This window comes from Vipera ursinii, assembly GCF_947247035.1.
Source record: "Vipera ursinii genome assembly, chromosome: 5".
Classification (NCBI taxonomy): Eukaryota; Metazoa; Chordata; class Lepidosauria; order Squamata; family Viperidae; genus Vipera; species Vipera ursinii.
In genome coordinates this window covers 63637157-63656179 of record NC_139518.1, presented here as the reverse complement: position 1 = coordinate 63656179, position 19023 = coordinate 63637157, and the positions used below count along the sequence as shown (strand labels likewise).

Below are 19023 nucleotides of genomic sequence, written 5' to 3'. Positions count from 1 at the left end.
CAGGAAGAAAAATCCCATTTGTTGTAAGTATGATCAAGCATGAGTGTCTGTTAACAGATAGAAAGAGTGCAGAGAAGAGCAACAAAGATGATTAGGGGACTGGAGGCTAAAACATATAAGGAACGGTTGCTGGAATTGGGTATGTCTAGTTTAATGAAGAGAAGGATGAGGGGTGACATGATAGCAGTGTTCCAATATCTCAGGGGTTGCCACAAAGAAGAGGGAGTCAAGCTGATCTCCAAAGAACTCGAAGGCAGGACAAGAAGCAACAGACGGAAACTAATCAAGGAGAGAAGTAACCTAGAACTAAGGAGAAATTTCCTGACAGAACAATTCATCAGTGGAACAACCGTTTGTCTGAAATGGTATAGGGTTTCCTGCCTAAGCAGGGGGTTGGACTAGATTGAAGACCTCCAAGGTCCCTTCCAACTCTACTACTACTACAATCATCATCATCTTCATCATCACTTGGTGGAGCAGTGGGCTAATGCCTCCTTAAGTAACACCAGCTGCCTTCAATTAGTGCAGGTTCGCATCCCACCAGGCTCAAGGTTGACTCAGCCTTCCATCCTTCCGAGGTAGGTAAAATGAGGACCCAGATTGTTGGGGGCAATAAGCTGACTTTGTAATAATGCCGCTTGGGGTGTGTGTGAAAGCCCTAACAAGCAGGCATATACATAGAATGAAGGCTACTGCTAAGCTTGTAAGCCGCCCTGACTCTTCGGAGAAGGGCGGGATATAAATGGAATTTAAATTAAAAAAATAAAAATAAATAAATCATTATAACATACTGTGATAATATCTGAAAACCTAGATAGTCATTTATTGAAGATACTTAAATCTGGATTCCTGCACTGAATAGTGGATTCAAATTCAGTGGCTAAACGGCTCCTTCTAATCTTATAGTTTCATAATACTAAATCTTACTTTATTCTGTACCATATAGCTAAGCAGACTTATTTAAGATGAATAAATAAGTAAATCAGTTCTTGTTTTTGTAAATTGTTCTTAGAAGATGGTGAATAATATTTTGAAAAAATATAGATAATGGCAATAGAGATAGTCCTTGACTTACAACTAGTCAGCTAGTCATCATTCAGATTTACAATGGACCTAGAAAAAAGTCACTCTCAAACTAGATTTGAAGTTTTGACACCTGCACCCCACCCCATGGTTATGTTGAATGCATTTTGGGCACTCAGCAACTGGCCCACACTTATGGCTGCTGCAGTGTCCCAGTCACATGATCACAATTTACAACATTCTTTGGTTGGAAACTCCTGTTTATGTCTGCTTTCCAGCCAAAAATGTCCATTTTGAAGAGCTATGGTGGTGCAGTGGTTAGAATGCAGTACTACAGGCTAATTCACTGCTCACTCCAGGAGTTCGATTCTGAGCAGCTCAAGGTCTACTCAGCCTTCTGTCCTTCTGAGGTTGGTAAAATGATGACCCAGATTGTCGGGGGGCCAATATGCTGGCTTAGTAAACCACTTAAGAGGGCTGTATAGCACTGTGAAGCATTATGTAAGTCTAAGTGCTATTGTTATAAGTGTTATTCACTTTACAATGGCTACGCTTGCTTATCAAAAGATCATGTGGGTACCTCAACTAATGACTGTCATGATTTACAATTGAAATTCCTGGCTCCATTATAGTTGCAAGTCAAGGATTACCTGCATGTTCAAATAAAATAACAGTAAGGTACAAAAAAAATTATTCATTTATTTTTATAAACAACTCAAGATGGTGAACATATCCATCACAAATCCTCCCTTCTATTTTCCCCACAACAACAATCCTGTAAGTTGCTTTGAGAGTGTGTACTGGACAAAGGCAGCTAGCCAGCTTTTATGCTTCAGGTGGTACTAAAACTCACAATCAACTGCTTTCTAGCCTTAACCACTGCAGCAAACCAGCTTTCAAATATATTACTAACCACACACCATCCTTTCACAACGTTAATACTGATAGTAATGTTTCCTTTACAATCAGGTTTTGTGTGAAACTGCTGTACAGTAGTATAGTATACTGAAATTGCTACATTGTAGTCCCTGTAGTGCTGCTGACATTTGGCTTCTAAAACCGAATTGGAGAGATTTAATTGCATGTCTAATTAAATTTAACACTATGACAACATCTTATGTCTTATTCACCACTATAAATATAATTATTGGTTGTATTGTACTTTCAGACAACATGAAGACAATCATTTTTATTTAATGTAGGCAGTTCAGAATATATGTATAACAAATGCAAAATTTTACTGTTAAGATTTTTAATTCCAAAAAACCACAAGGATCAAAACCAAGAATAATAAAGCATACTGTAAGAAGCAGAAGTAATGAACTCACTTATGATCCATAGAGGCAAATACAAACAGATACACTTACAGATTTGTGTGTGTGTGTGTGTGTGTGTGTGTGTTGAATGCACTGCAAAAAGGATGCATTGCAAACCAGATCTACATTTTTCTGGCAACAGTCTATGCCAGTACTGGGGTTATTTCATTCAGATATAGTAGGTTTTTTTTAGGGGGCACGATGGCTCAGCAATTAAAGCTGATAGCCCAGGTTCAAGACCCAAGCACCAAGCAACGGGGTGAGATCCCGTTCTTTGCTACAGTTCCTGCCTGTCGAGCAGCTGCTTGTCGGGAGAATGGCTGCGGGCCCTGCGGAGCTGCACGTGGTGTCTGGCGCTCGACCGGCTGCTGGGTGTGCCGCTCTAGGTGAGTCCAGCAACAGGGCTGTGCGGGCGGGCGGGTCGTATGCCCTTCCCTGGACACCCCTCGTGATGTCGGGCCCACGGGGCTTGACACTGCCCACCTAGCAGTTCCAAAGCATGCAAATGTGAGTAGAGAAATAGGTAACACTTCGGTGCTCTACCTCGGCATATAATCATGCTGGCCACATGACCAGGGAAATATCTTTGGCAAAGCTGGTTCCCTTGCTAAGAAACAGAAATGAACACCATCCCCTAGTGTCGGAAATGACTGGACAGAGGAAAAAATTATTTTTATCTTTACTTTTATAGTTTTTTTAATATATTCTACCTAGAAGATTTGGGCATTTGCCTCAATATGAAAATATTTTAAAATGCAGCCTAAAACTTAGTCAGCTGTAACACAAAATAATTTTTATTCATTTATTTGTAAGATTTGTTCTACCTTCCATTGACTGTGGGGATTCAGGCTGCATCAGAAAGAAAATTAAAATCCTTATTTTAAACAGAGCAACAGTCAGTAATTTTTGATGTATCTCAGATCTTTTCTGTGGCATCACTATAATGATACGGACACAGAATTTTGAATTTCTCATTAATATGGATTCCTGAATTGTCCCGATTCAGCTTCAATCAGTTAAATTTCCAACTACTCAACCATGGCCTTGGGATACAAGATTAGGATAGACAAAACAGTAGCTGGATTTGTAACGTTTGTAATGTATAACAAGTAATCACTGAAGTAGATGGTGATTCCAATGTGCATGAGTAACTCCAATTTTTAAGAAAGATTCATAGGGAATCCAGGAATTTATAGGTCTACCAGCTTAACATCTGGGCTGAGAAAGATAACGGTAACTGTTATGAAGGATAAAATTGTCAAACATCTGGAGATACAGACCTTTCTCAAGGATACCCGACATGGGTTCACTAACGGAAGTCCTGTTTAATTAATCTACTAGAGTTTTTTTAAAGGTGTTAACAAACATGTGGATAAGGACAAACTAGCAGACATCATCTAATTAGATCTTCAAAGAGCCTTTGATAAAGTCCCTCACCAAAGGCTTTTCCGTAAACTTAACAGCCATGAAATACAAAGGCAGGTCCTCTTGTAAATAAGGAACTGGTTAAAGAATAGAAAAAGACTAAATGGACATTTAGCAAAATAGAGGGATGGTGTCTCCCAGAGTTCTGTCCTAGCACTGGTGCTTTTAAGCATATTTATAAATGATCTGGAAATGGGCTTGACCAGTGGAATATCCATGTTTGCTGATGACATTAAATTGCTCAGAGTGGTAAAAACAATAATAGTGGAGAAAGAAAAAATTCAGAAGAGGGCAGCCAGATCAGGGGTCCCCAACCTGTGGTCTGTGGACTGGTACTGGGCCCCAGCATGCCAGCAACCAGTCCACACAAACAAGCAAAGCCCCATCCATGGGATGCAGGCAGCACACAAAACCACGCACACTCTGGTCCACGGAAAAACTTTCTCCACGGAACCGATCCATGGTGCCCAAAAGGTTGCGGACCTCTGAGCTAGATCATCAAGGAGCTGGAACAACTTCCCTGTAAGGAAAAGTTGCAACATTTGGGGCTTTTTGATCTAGAAAAAAGGCAAATGAGGGACATTATTAAGATGTATAAAACTATACATGGTGTGGAGTAGTAGACAAGGAAAAGCTATGCCAAAATATGAGAACCAGGGGTCACCAAATGAAATTGAATCTTTGAAGTATTAGGACAGATGAAAGGTTGTTTTTTTGTTTTATCAATTGTAGCTTTGCAGTTTGCTACACCAGATGTGATAGTCCTTTCCAGTGTGGCTGGCTTCAAAAAAGAATTTGACCAATTCATGGAAATCATGGGGGGAAATGAGTATTAGCCTTGATTGCAGTGTGACTGTTTCGGAAGGCCATCTACTGCGAGACTAACCATTGGTTGGTCATTGTGAGAACAAACTGCTGGACTAGATGGATGAGGAGTCCGATCCGTGTGATACTGCTTATAGTCTTACCACAATTTTAAAATACAAATATCCAAGCCACAGGGGTAAAATGTTATTTTTAACTGAATCTCTGCTTGCATTGTGATAAAGGAAATGACAAAAGGAAGGAAACAGAATAGCAAAAATGGTGGGAAATACTTTAAAGAGCCATTTTAATAAATTATTCCTCAGATTCACATTTTACATCTATTTTACTAGTATATATATAGAAGGATTAATTCAGAGCACATGCCATCACACAAGAAAAAATGTTCAGACTAATATTTGTGTAATATATATATACATGTATGAAGAATGAAAAAGTAAGTAAATAAAGGATTGTTGATCTGTAATAAGAAATTTTAATTTGAAAAGATTATAGTATATTGTCCAACATCTGAGCTAGTTAGGTCTTTTATAATACATAGGCAAAATGCTAAGATATTTCTAGAATATAATTCATAAAATACATCATGCATAAAAACATAATTGTTGAAAAACATCCATTTTACACACGGCTTTATCTGTGCTGACAAAGCAAGACAGTCAGAATGCTTAAAATGAGGTCACATATTTAATCTGGGGATGTTGTAAATTGACTAGTGATTTTAATACAAAAGAAGTTTGGAAAACATCCATTAAAAGAAAATAAGAAGAAGGAAGGAAGGAAGGAAGGAAGGAAGGAAGGAAGGAAGGAAGGAAGGAAGGAAGGAAGGAAGGAAGGACTTTAAAAACCTGATCCATAATAGTCCATCATAATCCACAAACAGACTTCCTTTCTTTCTTAAGGGGTATCTTCATAGTTATTCTAATAATGTATCATGAAGTTCTATCTATACAATATATCAAAACTTTATCCACTTAAGAAATTAGTTCCTAAACGCATCAGTACCTTAGGATCACTAGACTCTGAAAAATATCATTTGCAGACATGTGTGCTTTATAGCTGAAAATTTATAAAAGGATAAAGAATTAAGCAATAGACATGACTGATGGACATTTCTGGAGTCGGTTTTGTGACCAGGAGATATTGGGTTAATCCAAAAGCAGGTGGAGGATCAATCTGCAGTTGGAGACTTTGAAAGGCTCCATTTGGAATGGTCTATATACTGTGAAACTGTATATGTGTAGTTAGCCACTTTATCTATTGGAAATGTACACAAATTATCCAATAGCACCACCACACCAAAAACTATAGAGAGGATAAATGTGTGTTTGGAAAGTATCTTCCCTCCAACACTGGACAGCATGGATTAATGGGCCTATCAGCAGGAATATGGATGTAGCAAATAAGGTCAAAATGGTAAGGGACGCAAGATTCCAGAAGCTCCAAATCAGAGTGGCAACATATAATAAATAGGGCAAGGCAGACCTCATAGATGTCTTTGAACATAAAGATAATACAACAAATCAAATAAGAGAGTTTAAACTGAACACTACTCCAGGACAATCAGAACTCTAGGGCAAATGTGCTAACAACTGTGGCACTGAAAAAGAAATTAAGGTGGCTTGTCAGGTACTGAGTCTAATTGCATAGAAAGGGCAGACTTCTCACCGAACAATTCTGCAATTTTTAGAATATTCTGACCTGGTTTGCACATACATAACTCCTATGTTTAACAGAGAAAAGGTTGTATTGAATAGAGTTTAGTCCTGAAAGAATTCTAGGACTCTGTTTCCTGATTTTAAAAAAAAGCAAATGGACTTTCAGACAAGCAACCTTTAGTTTTACAAGCTATTCAAGCTGACATTAGCTTCTCTTTCTAGGAGCCTCATTTTATAAGACAACTCATTAAAGAGATATCAACCTCATTGCTGATTGATTTTTAAATTGACATAATTCAGGTAACTAGATTGCAACGATTATTTCCCATGAGAAATGAACTGAAGCAGGAGCAAAAATCTTCAAGGACCTATTCTGGTTAAACAAGTTCACTTTACAGAGAAAGGCATTAATATTTACATTTACAAAGTTCCAAATGTAGAATACAAGTGACAAAAAATAAATGAGAAACAAAGCAATACCACATGCTATTTTCTCACTGCAAGAGTGGATCACAACATACTTTGAATGATTTAAAAAATGCCTGATTTCTTGGCAAATTCCGTCACTACTATATGTTTATGAAAATATTGGCACTAAATGCAGTTAACTGATAGACTATTCCTAATAACTATTGAAGGAGGAGCATTTTGGTACAGGGATAAAAGCGCCAGCTCGCCAGACAATGAACAACTAAATGCTAAGGAACTAGCAATGTGGTTTGGGCAGAGGTGGATGGCCTTCAAATTTAGTGGCATCAGATGAAGAATAGAAAGGATTTATTTCATAAATAGAAAGATGCTACAGGTGTTAAGTTGAACAAGGTAAGTAGGCTGACTTAAGTACAGAGATTTGACTCAAGTAAAGTTGTCAGTGAAATTACTATTCTCCTGCAGTCTTGATCATGAGCACTGGAGGGAACCTAAATCAAACCTTCCCTTTCCAATCAAGACCATAGAGCAGGGAGCTTCAGACTTGGCTCTTTGATGACTTGTGGACTTCAACTCCCAGAATTCCTCAGCCAGCGTGCCTGGCTAAGGAATTCTGGGAATTGAAGTCCACCAGTCATCAAAGGGCCAAGTTTGAAGACCCCTGCCATACAGCAAAGTCTTATTATCTCTCACCTTAGTGTGCAATATAATAATTTTGTCTATTAATTTAATTTCCTTGCTTCAACATGACACTTGTCTGAGATAGCCAATTCCCTCCTGTTATTTTCACTAATACTTCATGGCAGGTAACATATTATTGCAAAATAAAGTAGCATTTTGTGAGCTATACAGAGAATATCCAAGGTCTGCAGACTTATCTATCATTCATAGACTAAAATCACTATTAGTATTTTAGTCCCATGTGAACTCCAAATATGTTCCTAAAATCAGCTGAGAAAACAGAGTAAATAGTGGTTGTCCAAGTAAAGTGGATTCATCATAAATAAAATGGATCCATCACATAAAATAATAAATAGCTGACCTTGCACTGGGCAGAAGCTGTGAACAAAATGAAGATATATATTACTCTCTTCAACTCCTAAATACAGAGAAGTGGTAGATGGGGCTGTAGAATGTACTAATTAATCTACAAACATCGTAAATACACTAAAACAATCTTTCCCAAAACATTGACTTTAAAATAATAATAGCTCAAGAAGCACACAGTACATATTATCTTCCCCTACAAAGCAACAAAAAGTTCTATAAATAGGACTTCTAAGAACACCTAGGAAGAGCTAGCTTATGTACTTCCTGATCTAATGCCTAAACTATTACACTCTCAACGTATACAAAAAACATTAGTATTTGTTTCAGGGAAGGTGGTAATATATCTTTAATCTATCTTTAATCGGTTAAATCCAGCCACGCCGATACTGTAACAACAACAATAATAATCTATAAATGCTACAAAGTTAGCATTTGTACTAAAATACTAAAAACCACACAATAAAATTTGCATTATCCTAATGGCAAAGGAAATATATTCATAATATTTAGCACTGATCATAGCCAAAAGCTTTTGTTTAATCAAGCACGTATTCAAGTCTTTCAGCTGTGCTTTCTAGGGCTGCTATCAAGTTAAGCAGACCTTTTGAAAGAGAATTAAAATTCATATTACTTACTATCTCTTTTTAAATAAAATACTATTATCAAGAAGTTTGATTGCTCATCAACCACCATTTATTATATAAAAATAATTTAATATGATTTTAACAGTGCTGCAAATAATAGCAGCAACAATGGATAGTTTCATTGACCCTGGTTCTCTTTGGAGAACTCTGGTTTATACCAAGATGCAAGTCACCGAGGAAAATCATTAAAGTAGGATGTATGAGGTATCTTGTTTGCCCCTATCAAACATGAGGGAAACTTGTTAGGCTCAATTTTAGGCAACAAAATGTCGATTATATTGTGTGTATCAGATTTTGGTACAAACTCAACCATAACTTCCTACTCTCCAGCCATTTTAGCCACTCACATAGGAAACTGCTTATGGCAGAAGCTTACAAATGTAAGTGTATTAGTGTTTTACTGCAGACAAAAAGAAGCCCTATGCATGTGAATCTACCTTCTCTGGTATAGACATGTCTCTTCTCCAAGGTTTAAATTCTCCTACCCTGTGAGTTAAATCAAATTTGACTTTTCCTCCCAATCTTGTAACTAGAAGCACCTGCTCAGTGCTTATAAAATAATTCTGACTGAGTAGCTTCATTTTTTATGGGGAACAAATGCAACATTTGGACTTAATCTGTAGATTTCAATATAATTTTCCAAATGATTGTGTGAAGTGCAGTTAAAGGATAAAAGCTCACTGAAGCTTAGGAATGCGTATTGATGAAAAGCTCAATCATGTGGTCCTAAAAAGTTTTAAATTGTTCTGGAAAAAACAATGAATATAATTCCTAATTCACTATCTTAGCATGAGAAATAAATCTTCCAGAGACATCTTATTAAACAGTACATCAACTTAAATATTAATAATGCCAATCTAGTCAAGAATGTGTTCCCAACTAATCAGTCAAGCTGAGCTGAAGTACATTTTAATCATTTTTCTCCTGATGCTTCCCACAGAGTAGTATCAAGATCCAGGATACTCTTTTGTTTTGGTGGACTAAGATCAATCGAACATGTTCTACTCTTTGTTGGAACTACGTCTCCTAAAGCCAGTAATTTGTCATTCTTCACTCTTCTTGGGATGGCAAACTTCATCTTAGACAACCATAATGACATTTAACACTAAAGCTCAGTCGCCACTGTTGGTGAGAAATGCGGATAAAAATGGTGAATACAGTCAGAGAACCTGCAAACTTTCTTTTAAACAAATTGCAGTGTGAAAAAGAGAAATATAGAAAAATATCAACTTAAAGAAAAAAAAGCAGTTATCCAACACATTAATTAGTAATAAAACTGTAATATCAAAACAAACGAATGAAAAGTAAAGGAAAACATTAAACAGAAAATGAACCTTAAGAAATTAACATACTCCTTGCTCTCTTTCAAAGAAAATCAGGTTTCATTCGCACTTCAATCTGATCTTGGGACTCGTAATTCTGCCTTTTTATTTATTTATTTATTTTATTTTATTTTAATCCCATTTATATCCCGCCCTTCTCCGAAGACTCAGGGCGGCTTACAAGCTTAGCAGTAGCCTTCATTCTATGTATATGCCTGCTTATTAGGGCTTTCACACACACCCCAAGCGGCATTATTACAAAGTCAGCTTAATTGCCCCCAACAATCTGGGTCCTGATTTTACCTACCTCGGAAGGATGGAAGGCTGAGTCAACCTTGAGCCTGGTGGGACTCGAACCTGCACTAATTGCAGGCAGCTGGTGTTACTTAAGGAGGCATTAGCCCACTGCTCCACCAAGGCTGCTATATTTATGCTATATTAACCTGTAGGCAGGCATTCTGCTGCCCTCACTGAGCAGATGACAGAATGATTCTATGGTTTTCCTTTTAGACTGAACATTCTAAAGTAGCCCTTTTGGTTCTTTCGGCATCGTTTGCCAGATGAAAATCTTTTTAATTTTTTAAATTTTCATAATCTCTGCATGGTCAGCATATACCTTTCCCTACTGATCTTTGCTATTCTTTCTGTTCCACAGTATGTATTTTTGAATATTTATTAAACTTTATTTGTTAATATATTGGCTTGCTTTGGTGTTGTCATTTCCCCTCCCCACCCCGCCCGTATTACAGTGCTTTCATGTACTTTTACATCAAACAACTGCTGTGCTTTTAGCATCTTTTAGCATTCCACTGTTACGCATCAGTTTTAAGATAAATAATTTTTTTAAAAAACTGTCATTTGTTATTTCCCATTATCTTTTCCTGCAAACTTCTAAAAGATCTACACATTAAAATACTGTTTTCAACAAAATTGAAAAAGGAATTGGGAAGTCAGTTGTACAGATTTATAGGAAAGTACTGTAATTAATAAGAAAATACAAGAATATTAAGAAAGGCAAAGTTAAAATATTTTTAAATGTAATCAAGAAAATGTCCCGTTCTCAAGATCAGATTATTCACCATCATTCACAGATCTGCCCCAAAGGCAGGTTACCCATATAGAAAAGGTATTTTTTGGATAGAAGATCACTCACATATGTCATCTTGTGTCTGTTTTTTCAAGTTTGAACATGCACATTATTTAGTGATAGCAAGAGGTGTTGTTTTGGGTTCTAGGGACAATGCAGTTGTAATACTAGCTGATCAGTGCAAAAACATCTAATCTTTGCTCCTGTTTTTGTTTTAAGCATTGCATATCTACCTGTTACCATTATTTTAGCAGATGATCACAAAGGCATATTACTAAAATCTTCCATTTTGTTTCTAAATTACAGCAGCAGGATCTCAGATTATTTCTGGAAACTGGAAACTACATGCAGATATAGGCCACTTGATTGTCCAAATCTACATTAAACATTACTTTCCCAACTCAGATCAGTTAATATAGTAACAGATACTAAGAAAAATTAGGTTAGCTTTATTTATAATTTTCCCTGCTCAAAATTTATCAGTGTTCCCAATTCTTATAGCACCTATTAGGTGAAAGTACCTGCTAATAATCTGTTTAGCACCCTAGAACTGTCACCAAATTTAACATTAGGTGCACTATATTTTGAATCAGAGCCAAAATTCATGAACAGATATAAAATAACAAACTATGTGCTAAAGGAGAATTCACCATAGATAGTATCTTTCTATTGATTTTTGAATTTTTAACCAGATTTAAGGAACCATGGATTACTCAGAATACCTTGTGTCTCAACATATTAAAAACTTCACATTTTAAGTCTTTTTTAAAACTGTAATCATGTCTCAAATTACCTTCAGTCCAAGATTGCAACCTAAAAAAACCTCATTTATACATTTATGAATTAACTACATCTAACTTTAATATTCCTTATCCCAACAGTATACATAAAACAAAAAATGTGTTCCTTAGTGAAAGAACAATTATACCATGTACCATTGTAAAAGAACAGATATAATGAAATATTAAGTATGAGTTAATATATAAAAATCCAGAATAATCCATTACATTATTTGATTCTGGGTTACTTTTCTCATTTCGATTAACTTTAAACTTATAAAGTATTATATACTCTTTATCATGTAAAATTAAATCAAACTAATATATTTACCTTCTTTTCATTAATGAAAGTTCTTCTGAATAACAGCCTGAAATCCATTTTGCTTCTAAACTGGAAGTAACTCCTTATCAGCAAATTGTTTTTCAGGAAATTCTGGCCAATATGCAATTATGTTTTTTTATAAAGAGGCAGAGTAGTGGTTTCCCCACCTCCTTTTTTCCCCCCATCTCTTTCCGTTCTTATAAATGGAAATCTTGATTTCTGCACCCTGTAATAGTTGCTTTGTCATGTGATAAACAGTCAAACAGCTTAAGAGAGTCATAGGAAAGGGCTGTTCTTTTCTATAGTGTAAAATATTTCCTCGTCTTACAGGAATAGGAAGCATTCATTCTGATTAATGATTTAAAAATTACTAGCTTTACAACTCACAGTCTCTCCCATGCAGCTGCAGATTCTATGCAATTCTTACTCTTAAAAAAGTATTAAGAAGTCAGAAGGGCAGGAGAGAATGAGCGCTCTAGAAATACAATATACTATTTGAATCTACAATGACAAAAATTCAGATCCTCCATATTTTTTAAGCAAGGCTAGCAGCTTTGCTTGTCATTTTTATCTAAATGTGTATATCTCTTGTTCCCAACAATCACTTCCTACATCAGACATGTCAAACACAAGCCCCGGGGGCCGGATCCGTCCCACGAAGTGGTTTCATGTGGCCCGCAAAGCGATCCTGGAAACAGTGAGGGAACGGCCCCCACTGCCTTGGCCCTGGCCCAGAGACCCTCAGATCTGTCCCACTCCTGCCCAGGCCCCCATAGGCACCCTGGATGCGAACGATGTAGAGCTGGCCATGCCCACCCAGTAGGCCATACGCACTCTAGCCACGCCCACCCAGTAGGCCACGCCCACCCTGGCCACACCCACCCGGCCCCCTGAGGGCAACCGCAATGCTGATGTGGCCCTCAATGAAATTGAGTTTGACACCCCTGTCCTACATGAACAACTTAACAGCATGATCAAATTTTAAACTACTGTAATACAGTAGTTTACTAAAAACAAGTCCTTTTGATGCAAACAGCAGCCCCGGGTTCTCTGTATCAACAAAATTAGAACAGATGATTCAGCTTTCCTATGTATCTCTAAGCACAGAATGGTTCCTCAATTATTTATTCATATGTCTTTTCAAAGGGAGAATAAGCAAGGTTTAATAAGAGGTTTCAACGATTTTATTCTTCAGAAGAAGAGTATTAAGCCTCCTTCTGAAATCCTCAGGCAAGATTCTGGAGTCCAACTCATCACTTGAATTTTCTATGCTTTAGGCCACGGGTGTCAAACTCGCGATGTCACATGATGTGTCGCGACGTAACACGACTTTTTTCCTATTGCTGGCAATGAGGTGGGTGCAGTTTTGGCATGACACATCCGGCCCATGGGCCGGCAGATTGACACCCCTGCTTTAGGCTCTCAAACAATCAGTTTTCTTAAAATCCTGGAAGCTTAACTACAATTATCAGAAATCTAAACAGATAGCATGTCCAATGATTCAGGAGTTCTGGGGTTGTAGTCCCAAACATCTGGAATGCGCTAAAGTCTATGTTAGAGTCAGAATAAATCTTCTCAACCCACCTACTAAAGGAAACTCTTTAGAAAAACGAAACACAATTATCAAACACCACCATCACCAAAACAAAAGACACTGTGAAGCCTCAATAAATCTCACATCAATAAGTCATCCACACTATTCCACGTTTCTTCAATTATACATTGCCATTTATTGAAACTACAGAAGTGGTCCTTCTCTGTAGCACCCCCTGCCGTCTGGAATGAGGTTCCAAGATTCAAACAGGCCCCACCCTACTGGCATTTCAAAGGGCCCTGAAGACAAGGCTCTTCACCCAAACCTTTGTTGAAGATGATGGAAACCTTTGACTTGTCTTTTTTTCTTCCAATCTGGGTTTGTTATATATGCCATATTTGTTCCTTTGTTTTGTTTTTTTGTTTTTTAAAAACAATTTATAAACCACCCAGAATTATTGGGAGTCAGGAATAATAATAATAATAATAATAATAATAATAATAATAATAATAATAATAATAATAATAATGATGATGATGATGATGATGATGATAATATCACCAATAGTAGTAGGCCCCTTGGATGCAATCCCAAAACAACTGGAGCACCACTTGAATACCATTGGCATTGACAAATTCGCCATTAGTCAATTGCAAAAGGCACCCTTACTAGGAACTGCTTCCATCCTGCGACGATATCTATAATACCATCAAACATCCACATCTGCCTATCCCAGGTCCTTGGTAAGGACTCGATAGGTAGACAAAAATGCCAAATCCAGTCTGAACATCTGGCTGACTGTGCGATGAGTAATAATAATAATAATAATAATAATAATAATAATAATAATAATAATAATATGATGATGATGATGATGATGATGATGATGATCAGTGACAAAATATCAGTCAATTGCAAAATGCAGCTTTATTGGTGCAGCTTACATTCTGTGACAATACATCTGCGTATCCCATGTCCTTGGGAAGGATTCAATACGAGGTTAAAAATGCCAAATCCAGTCTAAACATTTGGCTGACTGTACAACCAACCATAATATTAATGATGCCAGATCCATCAATACTTTGGTCCCAGTGCCCGGGGGAATAAAACAGTCTTAATTGCTTTCCTAAAGACCAGCAGGGCTGGGCTCATGTATAATTTCAAAAGAAGGATGAAGAACCCTGTCTTCAGGGCCCTTTGAAATACATAAAGCAAGCACATGAGCACAAGATAAGCTACACTTCAAAGTCCCACTAGGCAAGACTGTTTCACCAAAGAGATCCACAGTATGCTCACTGTGCCAGATCTATTGGGAGAGAAAGAAACCATTGGAAGAATCAGTCCCACAAGTAATTTAGCCTTATACCAAGGACTTTAAAGGTGACAATCAGCTCCTTGAATTGCACTCAAAAGCCCACTGGAAACCATGAAACTCTTCAGTGGGGGTCTTATATTTTTTTCCCAGGAAAGACCTATGTACAGCCTGTTGCATTTGTCCAATTGGGATGTGACTTAAGGCATGAATAAGCACAAACAGTACATCCTGATCTAGGAAAGAGTGCAACTACTGGCCAAAATGTAGTTGTGCAAAGGTTTTCATGACCATGTCTATCACTTGTTCATGAAACAGGAGCCATGAGTCCAGAACTGATACACTAATTCTGACTGGGGGGAGGGGGGAATGTATCCCAGCCAGAGTCAAAGATGGCGCTAGTCTCTAAAATCCATAGCCACTTATTTGAACCAAAGTTTATTCTTCCCCAAAGACCTTTACAGACTTCAGGCACCATGAAAGCCTTGGCAGGACCAAGCTCCTGGATACAGAGAAACTTTCTACTACCCACAGCCACTCTGTCCTATCAGAGTCCAACTGAAGTCTGTTGTTCCAGGCATTGTGAAAGGACATCCACATCAGTTACTTTGTCCAGGATGTAGATATACACCTGGATATCATCAACATAGTGATGATACTTCATCTGTGGCATATCATTATATATATATATATATACTCTGTAATGGGCTTCTGTTCCCTCCGCTGAGATATACAACACATTAATTTTTCAGTATATCTTGTTACATGCTTGGGGGGGGCGTGTGTTTATCCTCAGAATTCACATCTCAACAAAACTTAATACTGCAGAATCTAGCTTAATGGATGCTATTGCCACATGTGCTGAACTACAAAATTCAAATATAGTCAAACTGCTGTATATAAATATAGCTCCAAGCTGTTAACTTTATATAGCAATATGAGATGCCTTCAAAGAAGCAAAATACATTTAAATGTACAGGTGGTTAATTTTTAATAGTTAAAATTAAACAATGTACTCACCTAATGGAAGACAATGCTATAGGCTGCAAAAAGAGAGAGAGAATAGTTATTGCTTTCTCCCATTTAAAATACAAAATTAAAATTCTTGTTTTAAACTCATTATGCATACCATTAATTATACATGCAAGTGTTTATCTAATTAGAAGAAACAGTTAATATGTTTTTTTTATTTGTGCAATCCAGAGAGAAATAAGAACACCTCACCATGAAATTTGAAACAGTTAAAGGTACTAATTAACAAAGAGATATATATTTGGCTGAATGAACAGCAACATAAATTGACAAAAGCGTTGTTCAGGTAGCGGTGAACACATGATGAAAGGAGGAAATTGAGACTGCATATATCAGCCCCTTTTCTAACCTCACAAAATTGCACATCACTGGGGCTGAACTTAAATGTGTTTTGTTTTACTAATAGTTAAACCCAGAAGTTTCCAATTTAGTTACACGAATATCTGAAGCATTTTTGTTGCTTTGTAATTTCAGCTGAAAGACATTTTAATGGGCAACCTTACAGAACAAGTCAGGCAAGACTGGTGCAGGTCTCTGAGCCTTTTATACACGCATTTTTTACCAGCATATTCACTAATCTTCCCAGCATTTTTCACCTCCTCTTGGATACATAATAGCTACCCCTTGATACCAAGCATGGGATACGGTAGGGATACGGTAGGTCAACTAAACATATGAAGGTTGGGTTAGGTACACTAATGTGGAGAATGTTCATACAAAGACACCAGAAAACCGTTTTGATATCAAGAATGGCTTTTTAGTAAAAACAAAACACGATAGAAACTCTCTCTCCCAACTACAAGAAAATAGCTATTAGCCTGTGAGACTGTATAGGTAGGGAAAAGATTGGAACTGGTTTCACTATAAATAGACTTCCATCTGATGCACGGTGGTTGATGGGATTCTTTTTTCTAATGACTTCATTGGGGTTTTTCTTTACAATAAATTTGTTTAACGGAGTTTTGGTGCCCATGGACGTCTACTGCTGCAAACCCAAACAAGATAAGTTTGACTTCTAATGAAACACATAACAAACCTAGGCAAAGAACGATTTATCCTACCTGAATCCAAAGGGTACCATACCTAATTGCAGGCACTAAGAAATATTTGGAATTATACTTTTCAAAACAAGTCCTTCATGATAGAGTATGAAAAGTAATGTGGGTATGCAAAAAAATCTAATATACATTTTAGATTTATATCTAAATCTAAATAATACTGCAGAATCTAACTTAATGAATGCTATCTCCATAGCCATCCTAATGTATTAGGAAAATCAACATTTTTCCTGTCTTATGTTCATAATGTTCTAAAGCAGCAATAACTAATAAATAACTGAACTATGACAGATATTGGTAATGTGGGATTACTTTACATAAGCAAGCTTATACCTTCTTTTAAAGAATAATTACAATATTCCTAATAGTGACTACAGAGAACCAGTTTTTACAAATAATTCAAAGCAGCAAACACATCTGACACACCTTTCTCCTATTTTCCCCACAATAACAAACTAGGATGAATAGATTATGTAGATCAATTCCATTAATAATAAACTATAAATTTGGTCCAAAATATAAATTTACCCCTTTTCTTCCAAGATCCCTAGCCAAGTCATGATATAAACAATGTATAAGTAGTCTTTGACTTATGACCACAGTTGAGCCCAAAATTAGAGTTAATACTCTTCTAGTTGTACCTAGTCAATTAACAAAATTTTCAATATATTTTCACTAATACATATCAATATCTTGTTTTTAAATTTTATCTAATTGCAATAAAATATTCTAGAATAGCCTATAGTATACAAAAGAAAGCTTAATTTTTGGGTAACCCACAATTCTCTATTTCAATAAAGAATAATTCTCTTGTCTACAAAACTTACATTGTTCGTTACAAAACATTCTTAGGTTTTACCATTAAAGTCTACTTTTCATCTTAACAAATCACCATTAGAAGTATATTTTTTATCTTAACCATTCAACTATTATTAAAATACTATCTTTTATATATAAAATTCTATATTCTATAACAGACATGTCAAACACAAGGCCCGGGGGCCAGATCTGGCCCGCGAAGTGGTTTCATGTGGCCCGCGAAGCCATCCTGGAAACAGTGAGGGAACTGCCTTGGCCCTGGCCCAGAGACCCTCCTTCTGCCAGAGACCCTCAGATCTGTCCCACTCCTGCCCAGGCCCCCAAAGGCACCCTTGATGCTAACGATGTAGAGCTGGCCACGCCCACCCAGTAGGCCATATGCACTCTAGCCACACCCACCCAGTAGGCCACGCCCACCCAGGCCATATCCACCTGGCCCCTTCAGGGCAACCGCAATGCTGATGAAATTGAGTTTGACACCCCTGTTCTATAATATAGTTCAAAAATAACAACTAATATAAGTCATCTTAACCGTACATCAATTGTTAAAATACTATCTTTTGATATATCATGCCAATTTCTATAATATAGTTGAAAATTATATTCTAAGAGCTTACTTTTGTTTTCCCTTACAGATCTAAAAGCTAAATGTAGAATTAGTTATATTTTTTAGAGATTCCCCTTAATCCATTGAAAGGTATTTTTATACTCTATCTTTAGGAATCCCAAAAAAGAAACAAGTTCAGTTTTTTAAATCTAACTCTTGCCTTCCTTTTGTGCCAATCAAGCTTCCCTCTTGGCATCTTTAAATTCTCAAATGTATCTTCCTTTCTTCCTATAGCCTTTATTTGAATCCAGGGAACGTATCCCCCCTGAGCTTTGGATGGCCCCAGATCTCCAGTCCTTTCACCGCGGCCTCAAAACACTCCAGGCTGACCTGGACTGACAGGGATTTTAATTATGTTTTTAATTTTTAACTTTAATTTTAACTTATTTTAATTTTAATTTTAATTTATTCTACAGGGGCCATTAATTTAATTTTCTTTTAACTTCTGTATTATTGTATGTTATTGTTGTTAGCCACCCTGAGTCCTTCGGGAGATAGGGCGGCATATAAGTCCCAATAATAAATAAATAAATAATAAATAAATTTTGCAAGGAAAATGTCCCCTTTGTAGCCCTTGTAGTTTTGCTTTGATAGTTATTCAAGCGGAGGGCTGCTGCCCTTCTGTGATTGCAGGGAAGTCCTCCTCTCGGTAATTGCCCCTCCAGGGTGACTTTTGACCCTTTTCAGGGTCCTCCAAAAAAGAAAGAAACGGACGGCAGGAAGCAGACTGTTCCTGTGTGTCCGGAAGCGCCGTGCGCGCGAACCGGAAGCCCTCAAATTT

The 19023-nt window shown here is 37.0% G+C and overlaps 1 protein-coding gene across 1 annotated transcript in view; it reads right to left on the bottom strand.

Moving 5' to 3' along the window:
* Nucleotides 1–19023, bottom strand: part of PTPRE (protein tyrosine phosphatase receptor type E) — a 120966-nt gene that overhangs the window by 65020 nt on the left and 36923 nt on the right. The window contains exon 2 of the mRNA XM_083364105.1: nt 15747–15769. The gene's annotated coding sequence lies outside the window, so the exon portion shown is untranslated. The remainder of the gene's footprint in view (nt 1–15746; nt 15770–19023) is intronic.